This window comes from Centrocercus urophasianus, unplaced genomic scaffold (assembly GCF_019232065.1).
Source record: "Centrocercus urophasianus isolate 14NV4802_14NV808 unplaced genomic scaffold, USGS_Curo_1.0 seq_20, whole genome shotgun sequence".
NCBI lineage: Eukaryota > Metazoa > Chordata > Aves > Galliformes > Phasianidae > Centrocercus > Centrocercus urophasianus.
In genome coordinates this window covers 3,730,851-3,751,901 of record NW_024884756.1, presented here as the reverse complement: position 1 = coordinate 3,751,901, position 21,051 = coordinate 3,730,851, and positions in this window count along the sequence as shown.

Sequence of the window (21,051 nt, the reverse complement as noted above, 5' to 3'; positions counted from 1 at the left end):
GGCGGGAGGAGGAGCGGAGCGAGGCGGGTCCGCCCGCCCCCCCGGCCCGTCCCGCACCTGCGGAGAGGGGGCGGGAAAAAGCTCGGCAAAAGGAGCCGCGCGCCGCGCTTCCCAAAAACCGCGGGCAGGTGCGCGCGTGAGGCTGCGCGCGCGTCCGCCGTGCCTGCAAAAAAGCGGCCGGTCGGCGGGGCGCGTGCCGAAAGCAAACTTTCCCCGCGCGGATAGCCGAGAGCGTGGGGAGCCTCCGAAGGCGGCGGAAGGCCGCGGTGATTGGGCGGCGGCGGCCCGGAGGGACCGACGTCGTCCCGAAGCGCCGCGGGGCTGCGGCACGTTGAGGCCCCGCGCGGCGCGTCCTGAGCCCTTAGAGAATCCGCCCGGCCCCGCTGCCCTCCCGGCCCCGCAGCGTTGGCGGTGCGGTGTAACGTTGAGCAACAGTGGCATCCGGTGGGCAGCGCGCTGCCTCCGTGCCGGTTGTGGGGGGTGCGCGTTGAGCATCGCTGCTGCGCTTTTAGGGGGCTTTGTCATCCCAAACTCGCACGCTCCTGTCTGGAATATTCCCCCCGCCTTCCCCCCCCCCCGATCCCCGTCCCCAAATACATGCCCTGTATGGGACGGTGGAATTCTTTTTCCTGATGTCGTATTTTCCCTGAGAGGATGAATTAGGAAGAGGCCATAAATGATTTCCGAGACCAATTAATAAAAACGAAGTAATAATTGAGCAGTGCATTTAAATACGTATGCCTAAGGTCCAACTCCGTATTTCACCGAGGGCAGCCGGGTTCTGTCTACCCCAGAGGAACAGCAGCAAAGAGCAGGACGGGGAATACAGCGAGTGATGGGGAAACATCAGCACGTGCACGGGGGGGGAGGTGGGGGGCAGAGCTCAAAGCTGCCCACGCTGTTCTCAGCTCTGGGGGCAGGCGGGCACCTCGCTCCCTGCATGCCCTCAGAGCACTCCTGAGCCCTAACCCAATTAGCCCCCAAGCTAATTGCCTCTGTGTCAGGCGGCGGTTGGGGCTCCTGCGGTTTGGGCTGCAAAGCATGGCTTCCCCTTGCTCCTATTCCGTGCCCACTGCCGGGGAGCACTCGCACAAGATGCTGCCTCTGGGGAGGGAGAGCACTGCACAAACACCCTGCTTGCCAAACCCCTGGCACTTCAGGCACCCAGCTCTGTTGGACCACGGCAGCAAAGGGAAAATGCTGCACTGGGCTGTGTGTGCAAGTACGAAGCACCTCCCGAGGTGTTTTCTGAGTACATCTGTATCACACATAACAGCAGTTAGGTCAGGGCATCTCTCAGCACTCCATGAAATGCCAAGCAGGCAGAGATGGCCACGCTGGCAGCCCCCAGAGGAGGAGGAGGGCTCCTGCTCAGCGCTGGGCTGCGGGAGGACCTGTAAAGCACAGTAACGAATTGTTTGGCTGAGAACACGGGAGAGAACTCGTGCCTTTCACGGCTGTGTCATCCAGCACTGCAGGCGTGGGCCAGCTGCAGGGACAGAAGCACTTGGTGTCAGCCTCCTGCAGCAGAAGGGCTGCTCATAGGGCAGCACGTGTGGGAGCATCATGCATGGCAAGCAGCTGAAACACCCTGCATAGCTCTACAGAATCATAGACTGGTTTGAGTTGGAAGGAACCCTTAAAAGCCATGTAGTCCAACTCCACTGCAATGAACAGGGACACCTACAGCTCCATCAGGTGCACAGAGCCCTGTCCAGCCTGACCTTCAATGTTCAGGGATGCAGCATCACCACCTCTCTGGGCAGTCTCTGCCAGTGCCTCACCACTCTTATTCTAAACAACTTCTTCCTCATATTCAATCTAAATCTCCCCACCTTGTGTTTGAAACCATTTTCCCTTGTCCTGTCACAGCAGAAACTACTAGAGAGTCCGTTCCCTTCTTTCATATAAGCCCCTCCTTGAGATGCTCTCAGGTCTCCCCAGAGCCATGCCCAGCTCTCAACCTATACTCACAGCAGAGTTGTTCCATCTCTACGAGCATTTTTGTGGCCCTCTTCTGGACACACTCCACCAGGTCCACACCTCTCCTGTACTGAGGACTCTGCATTCAGCTGCTGACCCCATAGCCAAGGTCAGGGTCCTACAACAGGAGCAGTGTAGAGATGAGCTGTACTTGCAAGACTCGGGGCTGATATCATCACCCAGGGATGAGCAGCACGGGCTGTGAAGCGTGAGCTCAGCCACCCGCAGCAGCCAGCCCATCTGGCACCAACAGCAGGGCCATTGTGGGGTGCTGCAACACAGGGGGGTCTGTCTGTTTTTGCAGTTATTGTTTGGGGGGGAGGAGAAAAAATTCCCTGGAGCATGAGGTGTGTGCCAGGAACTTGATGAGTCCAGCCACTTAGACTGCGGAAAAAATTAGGCTATATGCATGAAATTTCAAAAATAGTAGGTAGAAAATACAATGCAAGGCCTTAATAACCATATTTTCTGGAACTAAGGGCTCAGCTCAAGAAAGCCTTTTAGGCCACACTTGATTTTCAGCGCTGTTTGTGTCTCACTCATAACAAAAAGATTCAAGTGCTCTCACTTTAAGGAGACCCAGAGTGGGGCTATGAGATCCTCTCCAACTTAGGCACCATATTATTCCTTTAGGGCTTCTGACCCCTTGGGCACCCTGCCTTTCCAAAGGCCTCACTCACATCCCACAGCTCTCTCTTACCGCTCCTGGCTCCTTGCCTCTAGATAAGATGCAGTGATATTTTTCCTTCTCCATGTACAGAAGGGCAGGTGTGCTGGTGTTTCCTCGCACCAGAGTCAAATACAGCATCCACACACAACATCTGCTCAGCCAGACCTCTCACCTATCCTTCTCTCCCTCCTCAACCCTTCCTTGTTCGTTATCTTGATGGTGGGTCTCTGTGCTCCTCTCGTGCCTGCAGGCTCCTTGCTGCTCAATGATTTCCTGCCATATTTCGTGTCTTCCCCGAGCCTCTTCGCAACTGGCGTTGAATAGAGTGCAGCAAAGACAATACAAAGGTCACCTACTTGACACAGAAGAGTTCCTTCTCCCTCACAAATTGGATTGTACTTCAGTCCAGTCTCAATATATCACTACTCAAGAGATGCATTGCAAACATGTCAACATACTAACGGCATTGTATTTGATCATGGGCACCTGCATTTTGCAAGACAACTGAAGTCAACACAGGCTGCAGTTCAGTGTTTTGCAATCCTGCTGCTATCCATAACAGAGCTGAGATTTCTGCCCAGGGTCAAAGCACCATTGTTTTCAGTGCACTCAGAGCTCCATCTGGATAACTGTAAGGTGAGGGGACTAAAGGGATATTCACCCATTCCCCAAATTATGTTTGAAGTTTCCAGTCACTATTATTTATGAGGCAGTCTCCAATGCCTTTGCTTTTGTACAAAGTTTTCCTATGAAAAATTCATTTATACAGCACAGAATGTGTCTATAAAATAACAGATATCCCAGCTCACCTGCCTCATTTCTACGGACAAGGCAAGCTCTACTTACCACACCATGGAGAACAGTAACAACATGGCATTATTGGTGCATATCACCAGTCTGGCACAATGTGCTAGACAGCACCCAACAGCTCATTCTTTCAATAGTAACGTCATGGAGAAGAGTTTCCCATTCTGCTAGAGGACAAAGGGTGCTCCTCTGGACCTCAATAGGTATATTGGCCCAGGGTGAACAGATGAACCCTCAGTATCAAAAAGCAGCTGCCCAAATCACTATTATTTTAAGTTTGGTATTCAATATGTCCAGGATGACATGCTGGGTTGCTTCATGGCAACCAAGGAATTTGCTTAGAGCAAAGCTGAGTTTATATGCAGGAATGAAATGCTGACTTGACCACCTCCATCCTTTCAGGCTATCGCTGAACTGTTCTACTAAGTCTTCATTTTTCATAGCGTTGAAAAAGTCAAGAAATTCAGCATTGACAATGACACTGCTCGTCCTCATAAAGGTGGCAAACCCAGAGGCAGCAAGGCCAGGCTGATTTATGCTAAGGCAACCTCCAGTGAGGACCAGAGGCAGCCTCGAGGTGCTTAGCAGGCGGCTCACACGCAGCTGCTTTCCCATGCAGAGCTCCTCCAGCCCGTGTTCCTGGCCCCACCGGGAAGCGCAGCACAAAGCCGGGCAGCATTTGGGCACAGTGCTGCCAAGTCCATGGCAAAGCTTCCGCTGGCAGCCCAGGAGCAGGCAGGAGGCCAGTGGGGCTTCTTGTCTGCAGGCAGCCAAGCAAAGCTGCTCCCGAATTTTCCCTTTTTTTCCCCTGGAATCCAGCCACTTGAGAGGTGAATGCTCTCTTCTTGCACTGCTTTTTCTTCATTTTTTTGAAGAGACTACACCAGAAAAAAAAGACAAAACTTTTAGCAAACACCATGGACAATCTTATTTTTACTACTATTATTGTTTTACTTCCACTGCTGCTTGTCTGCTTATTTAGCAAGAAAAAAACCCCGTGTGCTACTTCATGGTATTGACAGAGGTCCCACCAACCTGACAACACCCAACAGGACAACAGAACTGGCACAAACTGCTCCCAGTATTCATTCTGCTCCATTACAGGCCTTACCTTGTGTGTGCAGAGATCCTAGCACACTCCATAGAGAGAATCATGGAATTGTTAAGGTTGGAAAAGAGTGCTGAGATCACCCAGTCCAACCCCAACCCATCCCTACCATGCCCACTGACCACATCCCTGAGTGCCACATCTCCACCTCCCCACCACCTCCCTGGGCAGCCTGTTCATGGCTCTTGTCACTGGCTTGAGGAGAGGGAGGTGTAGGACAACAGATAATGCTGGCACTTGTTCTACCTTGCTGGGGTGCCTGGCTGTTCTCACTGCAGGAACCAAACCCATCAGACAGCATGGCTCTTTGGTTTATCCCATGCAGTTTGGGATGCTAAAGTATCATGGGGGAACTCACTGAAATTTTGAATTTCAAAGATAGTTTGAAGAAAATTCAATGGAATTTTATCTTTTCTTTCCTCCATTCTCTCTCATCTCTAGCTTAGAGACTGAACTCAACGTTAATAATAGTAGCTTCTTTAGTCTCTATTGACTACAAATGAGCCAGATTCAGAAAATTTTACTTTTTCCTCCTTCGAATAAAACTAGCAATGCCTTTGTTGGAAAGTTACCCAGGGAGGAAATCAAACAAAAACTAAAACATCACCTTGATTTGGAATAAAACCAAAAACCCTCTGTGTCTCTGCTCACCAAACCCTCCAGCTCAAACGATGCGCTCAGTGTCACTTTTTGCCAGGCAATAGGAAGATGTGTTAAACTACATGATCAATTAGCCAAGGCAGCTTTGTTGCAGGGTACAATCACACAGCAAAGCAAGACCTCACAACCTTCCCATACCACCTTCATTTCCTGAGTAGTCAACTTGAACCACACGAGAAGTGACTCAAGCCCAGATCATGCTGAAATATCCATCACACGACTCATTCACTTTTATGTATGTTTGGGGTCTTTGTTTGTTTGTTTGGTTGGTTGGTTTGGCTGGGGTTTTTTTGAGGTTTCCTCATTTATCCCCCAGCATCTACCCAGGCACTTTGGTCTTGATGGCTCCAATTTGCCAAAAAAATCAGTGTGTGTCTGAGGCTTTGAGCTGGTTTCCTCTCTGGTGCTGAAAGCCTGCCACAAGCACATCCATCTCTATGAGCAAAGAGTTGCACGCTTTCCTCCTAAGGCTTAAATTAAGTCTTAATGAAGACTCAGAATTTAAGATTAAATGTTCAGCCCCTGGCTAATTATGTTTGCAAGGCTCAATTTGCTTGGCAAGTGTCTGAGCTGAAAAAAAAACAGCCCCAAATCGTATTTACATAATAGGCAATATGGGCAGTCCTCCCTTAAAACGGCACAAGGAACCCATGCAGAGCTCCAGTGTGCTTTTGGGCAGTCAGCCTTCATTTTAAAGAACTTGGTTTGACCAGTGTTCTGTTCACTCCCCACTCAGGTCTTACACTACAATTCCAGCCATTGGCTCAATCAAGTTTTCATTTTTATATTTCTTCTCCCTGTAGCAATGTCTTGTAAACAGCCTGGTTATTTATGGCTATGGACAAGGTGGAAAATCCAGTGAATATCTCACAGTATTAAGGAAAAATAGCAGTGGTTACTGCCTCATACAACACACATGATAGATCTGAATAATCTGAATTTATATCGCAGCGGCCTTTAAAATGAAGAGCTACAATGTCCCTTTTTTTTTTTTTTTTTTAAATAATGCACAAAAATTCTAATAAACCATTTAGTCTGAACCACAGGGAGAAGTGAGAGGCTGTTCAGATGTAGTGACTTGCCGGATTATTGAGAACGACTGTGGCTGCAACTACTATGACTTACCAGTATATCTTTTCCCTCGTTTTGTTTTTGTCTTTTTTTTTTCCATAACCATTGTAGTATTGCAGTACCATTGCAGTACCATTGTAGAGCCCCTATAAAAAAAAACGAAATTTCCTTCTTATCCAACAGACAGAAATATTTATGAGGTTCAGAGAAATACAGCTAAAGCGATGGCACTACTTGAGCCTACCGTGTGCAGGCTTTACCTGCATGTGCTCCATCTGCCTGTCTGAATTCTTGCAACGTACCTGCTAGTTTTCCCCCTTCTGTGGATCCACCAATCAATTTCTCCCCTTCGTTATTAATAAACTTCCTTCAGAAATGAAACACGAGGCTCAGAACATCTCCGGGAACCTCTGCTGCCACTGTATATAAAACAGATGTAAATGTAAAGGCTGTCTGCTGTGTGACATGAAGTAGATTACACCTCCCACTATGCAGAAAAGCACAGGCACCAACATTATACCCACTTGTTAAGAGTCAGATAGAATTTTTATTCTGTTTTTAAATATTTCATAACTTTTTTTTTTTTTTTTTAAAGCATCTGTAGTCAAACACAAAGCAAGAAGTTGCCAAGAAGCATTTCCCTCTGGCTGGTGGCACCTCGGTGTTTGTGCTCTCAGCATCTCTCTGTGGGGATGCAAAACCATAACTACGTCAACCCATCTTCAGTACCACGACTGACAACACACCAGGTTTCAATAAATGAATGATTAGCTGTGGGACGCAAAAAGAGATTGTGTGTTTTGTTGATGCTTGACAAGCTGACAAGCGGGTGAAAAATCTCGCCCCGTAAACACAGTTGTCTCTGTTGATAGAGAGATGTGTTATGGAAAGGCATTAGTCACTGTAAACCTTTCGATACCCAACAAAGATGGATTTCAATAAAAATCAAGAGACATTAAACTCACTCATCAGGCTCAGGCTTAAAGGTGAACGTTACAAATCCATTTCTGTTGATCTCAGTGTTTAGAGCCAAGAGGCCGTGGAACAAGTGCAATTTCCAACACCACCTGTTTCTGCTGGCTGCCCTGGACATGATGCCCAGGGCTGAACCCCACTCACCAAAATGCCAGCAGAGCATCACTGAAGACAGATATTCCCCTCACGGTATTTTGGAGTGGATTTCTTTCTTTTTCTTTTTTTTTTTTTTCTTTTTTCTTTTGACAACAAGCAGACCACTTTATCCTGAAATATTTACTAGACTTATTAAGGATGCAAACAACCAAGCCTTCCTTCACCTCTGCATCCAAGAGCTGGACATGGCTCCAGCCTCCCAGAGCACGCTCCCTGGAGTGCTCTCCTCAGCTCAAAAGCAAGATGTGGTCCCAGGAAAAATCCCTATCCACTCCAAAATTTGACCTACAGCAACTCAAGGAGGGAAAAAGCCCTTTTGCTCTGGTCGTTCACTCTGCTTTGATGGATAAGCATTGCAGAGACACAGCAGCGTGTCCCTTAGACAATAAATAACATCTCTGGATACTTCTAGTAATTTCTGGGGGCACTTTAGTCCTTCAGATTCACACATATTAAAGAAATAATTTTCAGTTCAGCTGCAGTGAAGAGGTTGGCTTGAACATGAAGGTCCTCCTTTAGCCTGTGGGAGCACAGAGAGATGGTTATACCATCCACTTGGTAGGGCCTGTTCTCCAGCCCTGCTCAGCAGACATCCTTTAACACCTGTGAAGCGCACAGCTGGTCTCTCTAAACTTTACCTTTCCTCCCATCCTCAACATTCTCATCATACACATATCCCCCACCTCTCCCCCTGTCTGCTCCTCTCGCAATACAACACTGCCCTCTCACGGCTCGTCTGCTGCCAAAACTTCACGTTTACAGGCTTTACACTGGGGCAGCGCGCTGCTAGGATGCATCCCAGAATCCGTCTGCTCCCTGCACAAAAGGCAGAAGAGATGGGGATAAACAAAAACTACAGGATGATTACCTTGTTTCTTCACTCCCAGCACCAATGGGAAAAGTGCCCCTGTGGCACTGCCCATTTATCACCCCATACAGTATCTGCTCCATGCTGACTATGGGCTCTCCAGACCCCTGCCCTCTGCTTTGGCTATGCTGTGGAGGACTGGGAGCAGGCTGCTCTTCTGCCCTGTCTCACTTCCTCCACCTGGAGCATGTTACCTTACCCAAGCATATCAATTACACCCATAAGAAACAGTGGGTTTTCTTCCCTGTAGGCAACTGTGCCTTCAGAGTTCCCAGTCCGGAGAAAAGGAGGCTCAGGGAAGACCTCATTGCTCTCTATAACTTCCTGAAGGGAGGTTGTAGTGAGCTGGGGGTCGGCCTCTTCTCTCATGTAACTGGTGATAGAACTAGAGGGAATGGCTTCAAGCTGTTCCAGGGGAGATTTAGGCTGGACGTCAGGAAATACTACTTCTCTGAAAGAGTGGTCAGGCACTGGAATGGGCTGCCCAGGGAGGTGGTGGAGTCACCAACCCTGGAGGTGTTCAAGGAACATTTGGACGTTGAGGGACATGGTTTAGTGAGAGCTTTTGGTTATCAATGGCTCACTGGGTGATCCTGTGGGTCTTTTCCAACCCTGGTGATTCTATGATTCTACGATCTTAACAGCCCTCTTCATGTAAGCAGTTCTTCAACACAACACTCGTCGATACCTCCAACACTTTCACCAACACAAGGTGCAAGATGCTATTCAAAATTAACTGTACAACCAATGCTGTCCTACAGCCTGGACTCCTGAACTGGAATCAGAGAAAGGGATGTACAGGAAGAGCTGCACTTCGATGCACCCAGCATAACTGTAAGCCACCCACTGCAATATTGCATTTTGCTCCTCATTTGCAAGGCTTATTGAAAATGTGGAATGTCAAGTTTTACCTGCTGATGGTGAACGTAAGGCTCTGAGCCTGGAAGCCAGATGTGGTCACTGCCTTCTCTGCAATGGCCCCCATTTGATCGTGCTAGGGAGAGCATCATCAGTGAGCTGAGAGCCAGCACCCTTCAGAGCACTGCCGATCAATTTCAAAGCTGTATTTCCATTTAATGTGAAGCCAGTCTTTTTTTCTTCCTCCCTTTCTGTAGGGCAGGGATGGAAGATCTCCAGGAATTCACAGCTGAGGGGTTCACAACATTTGCTCTCCAGGTTGGCCAGGCATAGCTGCAGTCCCAACCTGGCCACCATACCCTCCCACTCCTGTTTTCTCCAATAAAACCTCTTATGGAGGTATAATCAAGTGGCTGGGTTTAGTCCTCCCTTTGGAGGATGGTACTTGGCTGTACTCAGCTTGGTGTTTCTTCTGCAGATTTATAAATATGAGGTAAGATATAACTCCAAGAGGCTACTATTTGGCAAGGTATCAGCTAAAGTGGGAGGACATCTGAATGCACAAGAATGGGAGGGATTCTAGGAGGGCTAGGGAGTCCTGTAGTACCAAATCCCCTTCTAGCATCAAGAATGGAGATATGAAAAACAGATCTAAAGGGAAAGAAGGGGAATTTTGTCTCCTGCAGCCCCCTCAAACAAACCCCCTTGCTCTGTTGCCCATCAAGGCATTGTTACAAGCCACTCCTTAGACACAGTGTGGGTGTCTGGCCCCAATTCCTACCTCCTGTGTTTGATTTGCTCCTCTCCTTCTGCACAAACAGGGCTGGATGAGGTCTCCACCATCTTGCATCACAGCCAGGAGGGCTACGTCCCCAGCAAGGCATGTGGCACTAAGCTCTGCAGGCAGTGGCAGGACAAGTGTCACCACAGAGCTGTGAGGCTGGCAGGAAAACCAATTGGGGTGTGGAGCTAGGGTAAGGAAAGAGATTGCACATGCAATACCTGTATCCATTGTATGAATCTTGTCCCCTCTGCTTAGGAGGTATTGGATCGGACCAAACAAAAAACTCATTTTTGCTGTTTTCAGGTTAAACCGTAGGTGTCCAAAACAGGGAAATATTCTGGTATAGGATTTAGTGTAGGACTTGTCTGCTAGCAAGAGAAATCTCTGTACTGCTGGGAGACTTCCTTCAGGGAAAGAAAAGTTGAGAAATAATTTATAAGTACAAAAATGGATTACAGCATGCAATTCGTGCTTTTCATATCAGTAGAACTTCAGCTTATGTTCGCTGCCTAGATTGTAAAGTTCTTGGTGTTCTCAGTGCCATATTTTTCCTATCACTCCATTTGAAACTTCTAAGAAGTTTGGGGACATTTCTAAAAGAAGAGACACGCGAGCAAGCTATCAAACTGAAACCAATGAGGTGCCATGCTTCGAGGTTTCCACTGCGGCTTCAGTTCTGGCAGACAAATCTCAGCCTCGGCTAACCCAGAAAAAAGGTCAGCCAAGCCATCAAACATTTCAAAGCACAATTAAGACCCTAAATGAGAGAAGTTAAAGTTTAATGCTGGAACTGCACCGCCAGTTGATGCTCACCAATTACAAGGGTCACTTGAAATACGATCGGTGAAACCGCTGTGTGTCAGAAAGCTGCCTCTGCTGATGGGAGCGAGGAAATTTTCTGGCAAGGCAAACAACCTTGCTCTAATAATACAACTGCTGCTATAAAAAGATGAAAAAAAAAAAAAAAAAAAAAAAGCAATTCAAATTCAGTTCAGAAGAGCTTGGAGTTGATGCTTTTTGATGCCCTTAGAATAATTCAGCTCCCATATGGGTGCGGTTATCCCAACCAAGTCAGAAATTAACTCTTCATACCAGGAATACAGCACTAAAAGAGAAATCAAAGACTAGGGGGGGAGGGAAGAAGAGCCAACAAAATAGTCTGATTCAAAAATACCATGTAATTTCTTTTTAATAATGTGTAATTTAATACCGATCATCATTTCCCAGCCTTATGAATTCTTCAGTGGAACAACCTATTCTTAATATTAAAATTAAAAAAAAAAAAAGAACAGTCAAATCTAAAAGAAAAAAAAAAAAAAAAAAAAAAAAAGTTGAGTAAAGCATTTCGACATCAGAAAGAATAGAAATGAAATGAGGATTGCATATTTGACATTCTTCTGCTGCAGCTGATTACATCTGACAAGCTCCTGCATTGTGTTTTGTTTGAACAAACACCAACTTTCTCAAGAGCAAAACATATCACAAAAGCCTCTTCTCTGCCATCCTCCCCGTGCCTACAGGACTGTTCTAGAGGATAATGCTGAAATACTGTAGTAACAGCATGAATGCCTTAACAGCACAGTAATTACCAGCAAAACAGGAAAAAAGTTTGGCTCTAACACTCCCAGTAACTTTCCTGCCAAGTCACCACAGCTAGGACTGTTTTCCACTAAGGACCAAGGGTTTGCCAGGATCTGACTTCCCCCAGATCAACCAAGGAAGGCATTTGAGGATTCAGCTGAGCATCCAGGCTTGCTCTGACTTCAGCTCTGTTTTCCCTAAGTCACAGAAGTTGCTTGTTTCTGGGAGGGGATGACCTTCATGCTGATAAACACTCATAAAAACTATTTACTCCCAACATTTCTTCCTGGAATATGGCTTCTGATGGGGCATGATCTCATGGGAAAAAGGCCTGGACTGCCTTCCTGATTGCTTCTAATTAATCTGTCCAGATAAGCTCAGACATCAGGCCCCGCAGCGCTCAAAAACCTCCATATCCCCCATGTGAGATTTTTGTATGACTGTGTAAAGGCCTTAATGCACACAGGTCAGTGTTTCAGCTACTGTAAAACATATACCACAATGGGGCAATATCTTTTATTTGACACAGATCCAAAGTACGTCAGATGCTAAGGAGCCCTATGAGAATGTGAGGGGGTGGAGCACTGTGCACTGCCTCTGGTTTCTGTAGACGTTCGGTGGGAAGGAGGATGAGGGTGAAGAGAAAACAGTGGAGGGATACTTTCAACTAATGATTGGTAGAGATGAGGAATGGCTTTAAACTAAAAAGGAGGGGAGATTTAGGTTAGATGTTAGGAGGAAATTCTTTACTCAGAGGGCAGTGAGGCCCTGGCACTGCTGCCCAGAGAAGCTGTGGGTGCCCCATACCTGGAGGTGCCCAAGGCCAGGTTGGATGGGACCAGGACAACCTGAGCTGGTGGGGGTTGGAACTGGGTGGGCCTTAAGATCCCTTCCAACCCGAACCATTCTGTGATTCTGTGATAAGAAAAACCCAACTTCATGCTCTCCTCCTATCTGAAGGAGCACTGCTGGGGTCCCCATCAATTCAACAACAACAATTTTATCAGTGACATATCTGACAGCATTTTAAGATGCAGCATCTTAAGATGCTGGAAAACAGAGTCAAATCTGAGATTTACCAACACCATCCATTTCTACTGACAGAAAATATGCAGAACACCATTGAAGACAATTGAATCTGGATCCTTTTTAACCAAGACAAAAAAAAAAAACCCCACCAAACAGCATGCCTAATTAAGTCATGTTCCAACACATATCGCAACGAAGTCCTTAGCTCAAATGCCACCTTGACACATCAGCTATCTCCTTTCATTACAGTCATCTTCATTTCTGGTGTATAATCTAAGTCGTAACATAAAGGTTTCTCTGTGGTAGTAAGAGGTGACATTATAAGTCATTACACTGTGGTTTATAATGCCAGTGGAATAATTTTGCATCAGGGGTTACGGCCACATTCTTGAAAGAGAACGATGTTATGGGAAGTAATTACTTCCCCCCCATATACACACTAGCTATTAAACTTTAATAACTCAAGATATGATTTCAGGTTTCCTAGAAGACAGGTTTGCAGAGAAGGTTTCTGTCATTCTTATATTTTAGCGGCCAGAAGAAAAGTATCTAGTAAATATTCACTATTTCATTTAAACAAGAAAGAATTGCAAATGAATAGAAAATGGGCTGTTCGTGGCAAACTGAAAGAAAGGCTTTTTCCTCAGCTCAGATCCCAGAAAACAAATCTCATCTGATGGGCAGCTTGTGTGTCAGCTAATCCCATAAATGCAGTTATTTAGACTAGAAACTACAAGCGACATGTGACTGCAGACATAGGAAGAGAAATCTAGGGTGTACTTAAAAGATTAGATCAGAACCAATGACAAACGCCCTGTAATTATTCCAGGCAGTTGCACTGGTTGCACTGGTAATTTGAAAGACCAACCCACCTCCTCTGAAGAACTACACATAGCCAACTATGGGTATATATGCACTTTACAATAACTCACTAAATTTGTCTCCTTGCCTGTTTTATAGCCTTGTCATTCTGCTTCTGTCAGCTCAACAGCATGAGCAAAGCGGGAGACATCTGTGGCATTCCTTGGACCAGCCAGATCCAGCCTTTTTTGGGGCACAAAAGGAGTTATGCTTCATTCATCATACCTGGAAATACCAGATTTTCACAAAAAAAATAATGCACGAGTGAATACCTTCCTGGAGCACAGCCATCTGCTTGGGAAAGCTTCTGCCTCTTTTCCCTGCTGAATAGCTCATGGTGCCTGAGCCTTGGATGAGTCGAAGCGGGTACTGCAGGGGGAAGTGCATGGGGAGGAGGAACTGGCCTTTAGAGACAGGCAAACCTGTACCCACCTTTAAGACAGGACCTGAGGCCACTCCTGTGAACTCTCTTCTATATTAAGTTGTCTCAACAGGACTCTTGTTGAAAGAAAGGAAGCAGAGGAAACTAGAGAAAGACAAGGGAAGCATAAAAGAATGGCATTCTAATGATTCTCAGCAAGAAAAACTTTCAGCAGACTACGCACAGGCTTCTCTGTATGTAGTGACAGAAATTCTCAAATCCAGGGCCATAAATGTAGTTTAAGGTGATTTGTGTGTGTGTGTGTGTGTGTGTGGTTTTGTTGTTGTTGTGGGTTTTTTCTGTTTGTTTGGTTTTTTAAGGACAGCTTAGACAATGCTGCTGAGAGGAGGAGTCCTGCTCCTTCCCAAAGGCTTTGGTCCTTGCCATTGCTGGAGACACCTTTTGGAAGGATTTGCTGGATCATTGGTTTGGATTAGCAGAGGCAGAAGGAAAAGAGCCATGTAATGGAAAAGGCATAAAGTACTGAGTAACATTTTTGTAAGGAGTAACCCTCTGCTGCTAGCAGAATCCCCTCAGCTGGCAACAACTGCAAGAGGAAAACCCCTGCGCTGCCTCTGAGCTGCCAGCTTGAGCTTGAGCTATGGGAAAGGAAGAAGCACCTCTGGAGAGATGAGGAGAACCTTCTGCTGGAGATGGGGACAAACTGAAAGGCCCCATGAGACCTCCTAAGGGGTATTGCCAAGTTCCTGAATACACAAACTAGCTCAGATTGACACATCAGCAAATAGGGAGAGACAGAAAGGAGAACCGCACTTGAAGAAAACTTTTTAAGGTGTTCAGGGCTAAGAAGGCTCAGAAGAGATCAAATCTCTCTAAGGAGCTGTGTTTACCAGCTGATATTTAGCTCAGCTTCTCCTTCTGCGTCCTTTAGAAACTGAAGATCAACAGTGGCAAGTAAGCATACATGGCCAAGTACATGTTGAACTTGGAAGCAGATGAGAGGACCATTGGAAACACCTGTTCAGACAACAGCTCTCCAAGAGGAGCAAAGCAGAGCAGAAGAGACAGCTACCTCTTATATGGAGCTTGGTGTAGCTCTGTGAGGAAGTGCTGATGGAGACTGGCTGCTCCTCAGCTTGGGGTCCTGCCATGCGGGGCCATGGCACACACAGCTTGTTCTGAATGGCTCAGAAATTCAGAGCAGCTCAGTGGCACCTTCAGGCCCTATAGGAAATCCCTAAGAGGAAGAAATACTGTTTCATTTCTGTTTTGTTCCACTGCAATGCAAATATTTCACTTCCAGTCAGTTGTTCTCAGACCATAACCATAAACCCTGCTTATCTACTACAGACAATCCAGCAAGACACTTGAGAATGTGCTAATCTTTACACCTAGGAATAATAAGCATCAATTAACATATCCACCTCCCTGAGGACAGGCAGCTGGCAAACCAGGGCCTGCTGGCCTCTGCTAAGGACCACCAAAAGGACTTATTTTCCAGCTCCTTGAGCCAAGTCAATAACATATAAGACGCACCAGAAAACTGTTTGTTCTCTTTGTTTCACTTGAAAGGGAAAAGAGACGAGGCTTTGCTCTTCATCCATGGCTGGGACAGCCCTGAGAGCTGTTCAGTGAGACCAGAGCGGCTTCAAGACCCCTGCCAAGACATGCAAGAGCAAGGCTGCAGACACAGAGCACATTCAACCTTATTGGACACCAGGCACTTCCAGCTGGAGTTGATTCCAACCAGTTCCAGGTTTTGAACTGATGCAATGCTTCATTCGGTCTGGATTTTTTTTATCAAATCCAAGAGTGCATCTCCTCAGTGCCATACTCATTATGATGCTAGGTGAAGGGCAGAGGTTGCTCTCTGCACCAGGGGATGGTTTTCCATCTCTCAGTGGTAATTTTCCACTTGCAGCCATTCTCTTTGATTAGCCGATTTGATTCTCTTTGATTAGCAGCAGATTTGATGTACAACCTGATCCTGCAGCTCCTCTGCATCTCGCTGAGGACAGCACTCAGACTCATCAAGCAAACTCTTTATAGCCTGTATTTAGACAGGCTATATTTTAACACAAGGAAATTGAAAGAAAATGTGTTTTCAGCATAGCAATAGACAACGTGTAGGTTGGATTTTCTTGCTGTATGATCACTCCCACTGGGACCTTTGTATGAGCAGCCTCCACTAGAGAAGTTCACCTTGCACTGCCAGCGACCCTCTAGCTACTTTTTGTTGTGCAAAATAATAGCTTTCTTTTGGTTATATAGAGCCAATCCTTAAAACTATATCCAGTCTATAATGTTACTGGATAGCCAACACTGTTCATCACAGAAGGAACAGGACTGGAGTCTCAGTGTATGTTTGGATGCAGTGTTTTAGGCACTAGATGTCAGTGTTTTACCTACACTTACAGAAATCTCCAGTCACAGTGAAAGACCTACCCATAAATAAACCAATGCATAAGAACGTAACTCTCTGGCCACACTGAAACCACAGCCAGCTCTTCTTCTCTCAGTGGGACAGAAGGTTTCCAAAATAAAACAATCCTTCTCCTCCTGCAGTTTCTTTCTTTTGCATGGAAACAATAGTTTAAAGAAAAGAAACAGTCCAAAAAAAAAAAAGGCATGACTCCAAATGTATCTTACTTCCTCCTCAGGCAGTACCTGCCAGCATCAGCTGGATTTAAACAACAGCACACATTTGCTAAGAGCTGCATTAACAGATCTATCCAACAACTTTTAATGTAAATAACAAAATATTAACTAAAAGAGAATAGGCATTATGTTAAAGTTTTAAGTTGGCTAAACAAGGTGGATATATGTTTTCAGTAGCAAAAATTTTGTGTGAAGGAATTTTGTGAAGGTCCTCAACTGCTTTTGAAGTCAGATAAGAATAGAAGGTTCAAAAGAAAAACTAAAAGATTGCTCAAAGAAAAGTCAACTGATCAACACTTTGACCCAAATATATTGCAGCCCATCTTTATCTCACTACCAAATGAGCACCTCATTACCTGGTTTAAAATACAGCCCTATATCTTCTCCTTGTGCACACATAGTCTGCCTGTGCATGCCAGTTTCAAACTGGGGAAAGGAGGGGAGGAAGACTGAGCATTTGCAAGCCTTTTTGCTCCTGTCTCAACACAAAGAAAAATATTCCAGCATCATCAAACTCACACCATTCACTCTAAAGCTAAGGACTCCTCACAGTACTAACTAATACACCAGCACATCTGCCACCAAGGTGATCCTGTATATGGTTGCCTTGTTCTAGTTGAAGTCACGTCCTCCTGAAATCAAAATTCTCATTTTCTGAAGATCTCTGAAGTGAATTTTGGAGCTAATTGCCATGCTGATGCATTAGGCTCAATATGCAATGTCAAGCACGTGGCACCAGTATTCAGGGGCAGCACATGGGCCTCGGGGGAAAGGCAAGGAAATACCTTTGCTGCAGAAAGATCAGTGCTAATTTTGTTATGTCACTACTCATAAACAAAGAGCTGCACAGGTCATACAGATTCCAGGCAAGTACAGAAAAGTGAGAAGCTTTACTGAGAGGATAGGGATAGACTCACATTTGAAATTGAATCCAAGGCTAAGCCACCCTCTAGAAGAACACATCAAGGGCCTTTGCACTTTAGAGGTAGATGGTAATGATACGACCAAGATCAATGCTACACTTACGGCTTATCTTTAGACAAAGCCTGGCAAAAGAAAAAAAAAATAAAAATCCAATTTTCTGCTCTACTTCCTAGAGAATAAAAAGAATCCCCTATCAGTGACCATCTAATGATCCATCCCATCTCAAACGCTGGAAACTCATTAGTGTTCCTCCAGCCTCATGAATCCGGGCCTTGAACCAGTGCAGTATGTACAAGTCCCAGCCAACCCAATCACTGTGCTACGTTCTATCCCTGCACACACTGGGGAGGATGGTCATCCATCACTGACACTTAGCAGAGGGCTTTTTGGAGAGCTTTTGATTTCAGAAGCTTTGGACACAACAAAGAAGTCTCTCCATAGAGGAGCACCCCCAGAAGCATGTGGTATTGGTGTGCTGGGAGCCCGACCTCCTGCTCTCACAGCGAGGGGCTGTGGATTGCACCTGGATGGCTTTTGCTCTGTGGCTTTAGCAGCAGCTCAAAGGGTCCACAGTGGTGCAGTTTTGAAGGAATGAAAACACGAATTGACATTTTGACTTGTTTGTTGTCTGGAAGCAATAAATCAAGTGATCCACCATAAATCAGCTTTATATTGCAGGACAAAATATCAATTTGCTTTGGTGAAATCCATTCTGTTTAAAAAGTCTAGTCAGCTCACCGAGAGAGAAAAAAGGGCCAGAAGACAGACGCTGCAGGACTTCAGCAATCCACAGGGAGTTTATTTTCACAGTGTGCTGGGAATGCTTGTCAGCACCTTGCCTCTGGATTGCTGCGGCCACAACTCCCACTGACATCAAAAACACAAAATCTGAACTAAGCACAACTGAAGGAAAGCTGTGACCATGTCAGATTTTTTTTAAAACAAAGCACTCAAGCCTCTGAAATCTTATGAATAAGCCATCAGTTGTGCACATTTAGCTTTGCAGGCAATGCAGAACTAATCTGTGGATTGCTTGCTTGACATAAGCTTTTCCTTATAGGCAGGTTAGCTTGCATGGGATCAAATTGCTTGAGAGCCCTCAGCCATCCCACTACTGCATAAAGACACTGTTCACAGAAACATCTCCCTGTCAGGAGACCACTAAAGCACGGAAGAAGCACAAGCTATTAAGGTCTCTGTATAGAGCAGCAGGTGAAAATCAGTATTTCTCTGTGCAATTCCCACTGTTCTGGTGTAAAAACATATATAGATCATTCCCAGGATTCCAATCTCCTCCTTTGTGAGAGGTGCTTAAGATTCAGTTGCAGCAAATAGAAAGTGTTTGTGCTCATGTCCAGTCCCTGGGAAATCAGTGATGATTTTGTCATTGATTTCAATTAGAGAACAATTACTGCAGTACTCAATGGGCTGGTTGTGCAACAGGTTCTTCAATCATTTTATACATGGCCATTAACAGCTGTAATTTCTGCACTTTTGCAAGTGTTTATGTTTATATTTTAACTCATAAGGCTCTCCCTCTTTTTATCATGTTCAACAGTGTCTCTATTTCACTTTTTCTGATAAGGGCCACTTTCCACATAGCCATAGAAAATTAACACTGGATGAGCAACCAGTTTTTCTTCCACATAATAGTAAAGCAATGCATTCTCATGTCATTATATATTCCTACTGAAGAAACCCTACTAAGACCACAGATAGGACCACAGAGGTAGAAAAAGCTGACTCAGGAGAGACTGATGAGGGCTTAAAATGGGACAACAGATAAGGCCAAACTAAAAACCAGTGTTCTGAAAATAGCTCAAAAGATATTCAGATGGCCCTCTGACTTGTCTGCATTTACCTGCTGTAGTGCTTTCAGTGCCTTCACTTGTTTTGAGTTATTTGGGACCCTGGGACGAGGGATCTCACATGAAGTCTCAAGCAGAGGAGAAAAAGCCTGAAGAAAACTGCCTCATTGGCACCAGCTCTTGAAGAGTTTCAGTTCCGCAGTTTCAAACCATTGTTCTGGAGGATCGTATTTCCATACTTACATCCACACCTCCTGGAAGAATACCCATACACTGCTGCCTCCATTGAACCACTGTGATACACTTTCCCTTTCATTATCAGGCACCTGCAAATACAAAGTTTTCTTGCAAATACGTGCATAGATGTCACTCTGAAAAGCTACTCTTCGTGCATTAAGCAATTCCTTTCTTCTTACTCTGGCAACCACCATGCACTGCAGCTTATTCTAGAACTAGAGCCTAGTATGCTTGCTTGGCTGTTGCTCATTTCACCTATGGTATGGCACTTTTAGGCAATTGCATAATATGCAGACAGTAATTACAGAGCCCAGGGAGACCTGTTTCATGCTGGAGCCCGAATTGGGGCTTTGCAGCACAGACTGCTATCAGCTGGTTGCATCCTGTACTGCATTCCTAGGGCTGGCAACGGAAACGTGAAAATTGCAGGGATGCATATTCCAAAGCACAACCAAGTTAAGTTGCCAGTTCATCAAAGTAAGCTTTTTTCTCCTTTTCCCATTTAATTCATGTGTTTCCTGTATACCTATCACTTTCCCATGTATGATCTGGGTGTGGAATTACGCTGTGAATGCTTTGTCTGAATACATGTTGACTTTGTGTTCAGTTGCAAACTGACTGCGAGAGCCTGAGATTTCACTGTTGATTGGGTTGGGTGAGCTGGAGGAGCCAGATCACTGTTTTATAACTCATTCAGTATCAGACCTTCAAAAATTCATTTTGTCAGCTACATTTTAAGACTTTCTGACGCAGAAAGTCTCTGTCTCTTCTGACTTCTGTCTCTGAAGTAATTGTGTTAGGACAAATTTTCAACAGTTTGTATGGGACAGAACAAGGATGCAGACACAGAAATCTGGTCAGTATTTGCCAAAATATTGCCCCATTCCCACTTCTCTGCACCCTAAGCAGTCAGAAACTCAGCCACCTAGCTTTCCTTCCTAAGAACTAAAATCGACTTCTTACATAGCACTGCACTGTCACCAATCTGCTATCAACTGTCCTCGTAGAGCTACACCTCAGATTCTTGTTGGGAAATATTTCCTGTTCTCTTGCATGGGCAACCCTTTGATGTGGTTTGGTCAGTCATAGCAGGCTATACAGTGAACTGCAGTTAATTTTGAAGAAAACAAAATGGATAATTTCACACCCCGTTAAACTAATAATTTCTTTCTGCATTATTGGACTTGGGCAATATTGTTTTCATCCCAGCTCAGCCTTCTACAGCCTCATAGCCATTACTGTGGAGCAGCCTTAATTAAATACAAACATTTTCCTCATCAAAACACTGTCTAAGGAATGTCAGACCTTGTCTCCTCAGATGCCATAAGGGGCCCATTATGTTATCTAAACACTTCCAGAAAGCATTGCAAGGCATCGCAAATCACAGCATTACAAACAGGCACTCAAGGTGCTCTCATCTGTGTGCTCCCAGCCCCTTTAGTTGCCCCACCAGGATGTATCTGTAGGGGTAGACATAGGTCCATCCCTCTCAAACAGCAGCACCACAGCATGCCATTTCCAATCACCCTTTCAGGCTGACTAGAAACAGAAGAGAAATCCAAATCCCCGTGATATAAGAAGAGCAGCCTTGTAGGAGTTGAGATGTCATCTCTTTCACAGCTGTGCCTTTG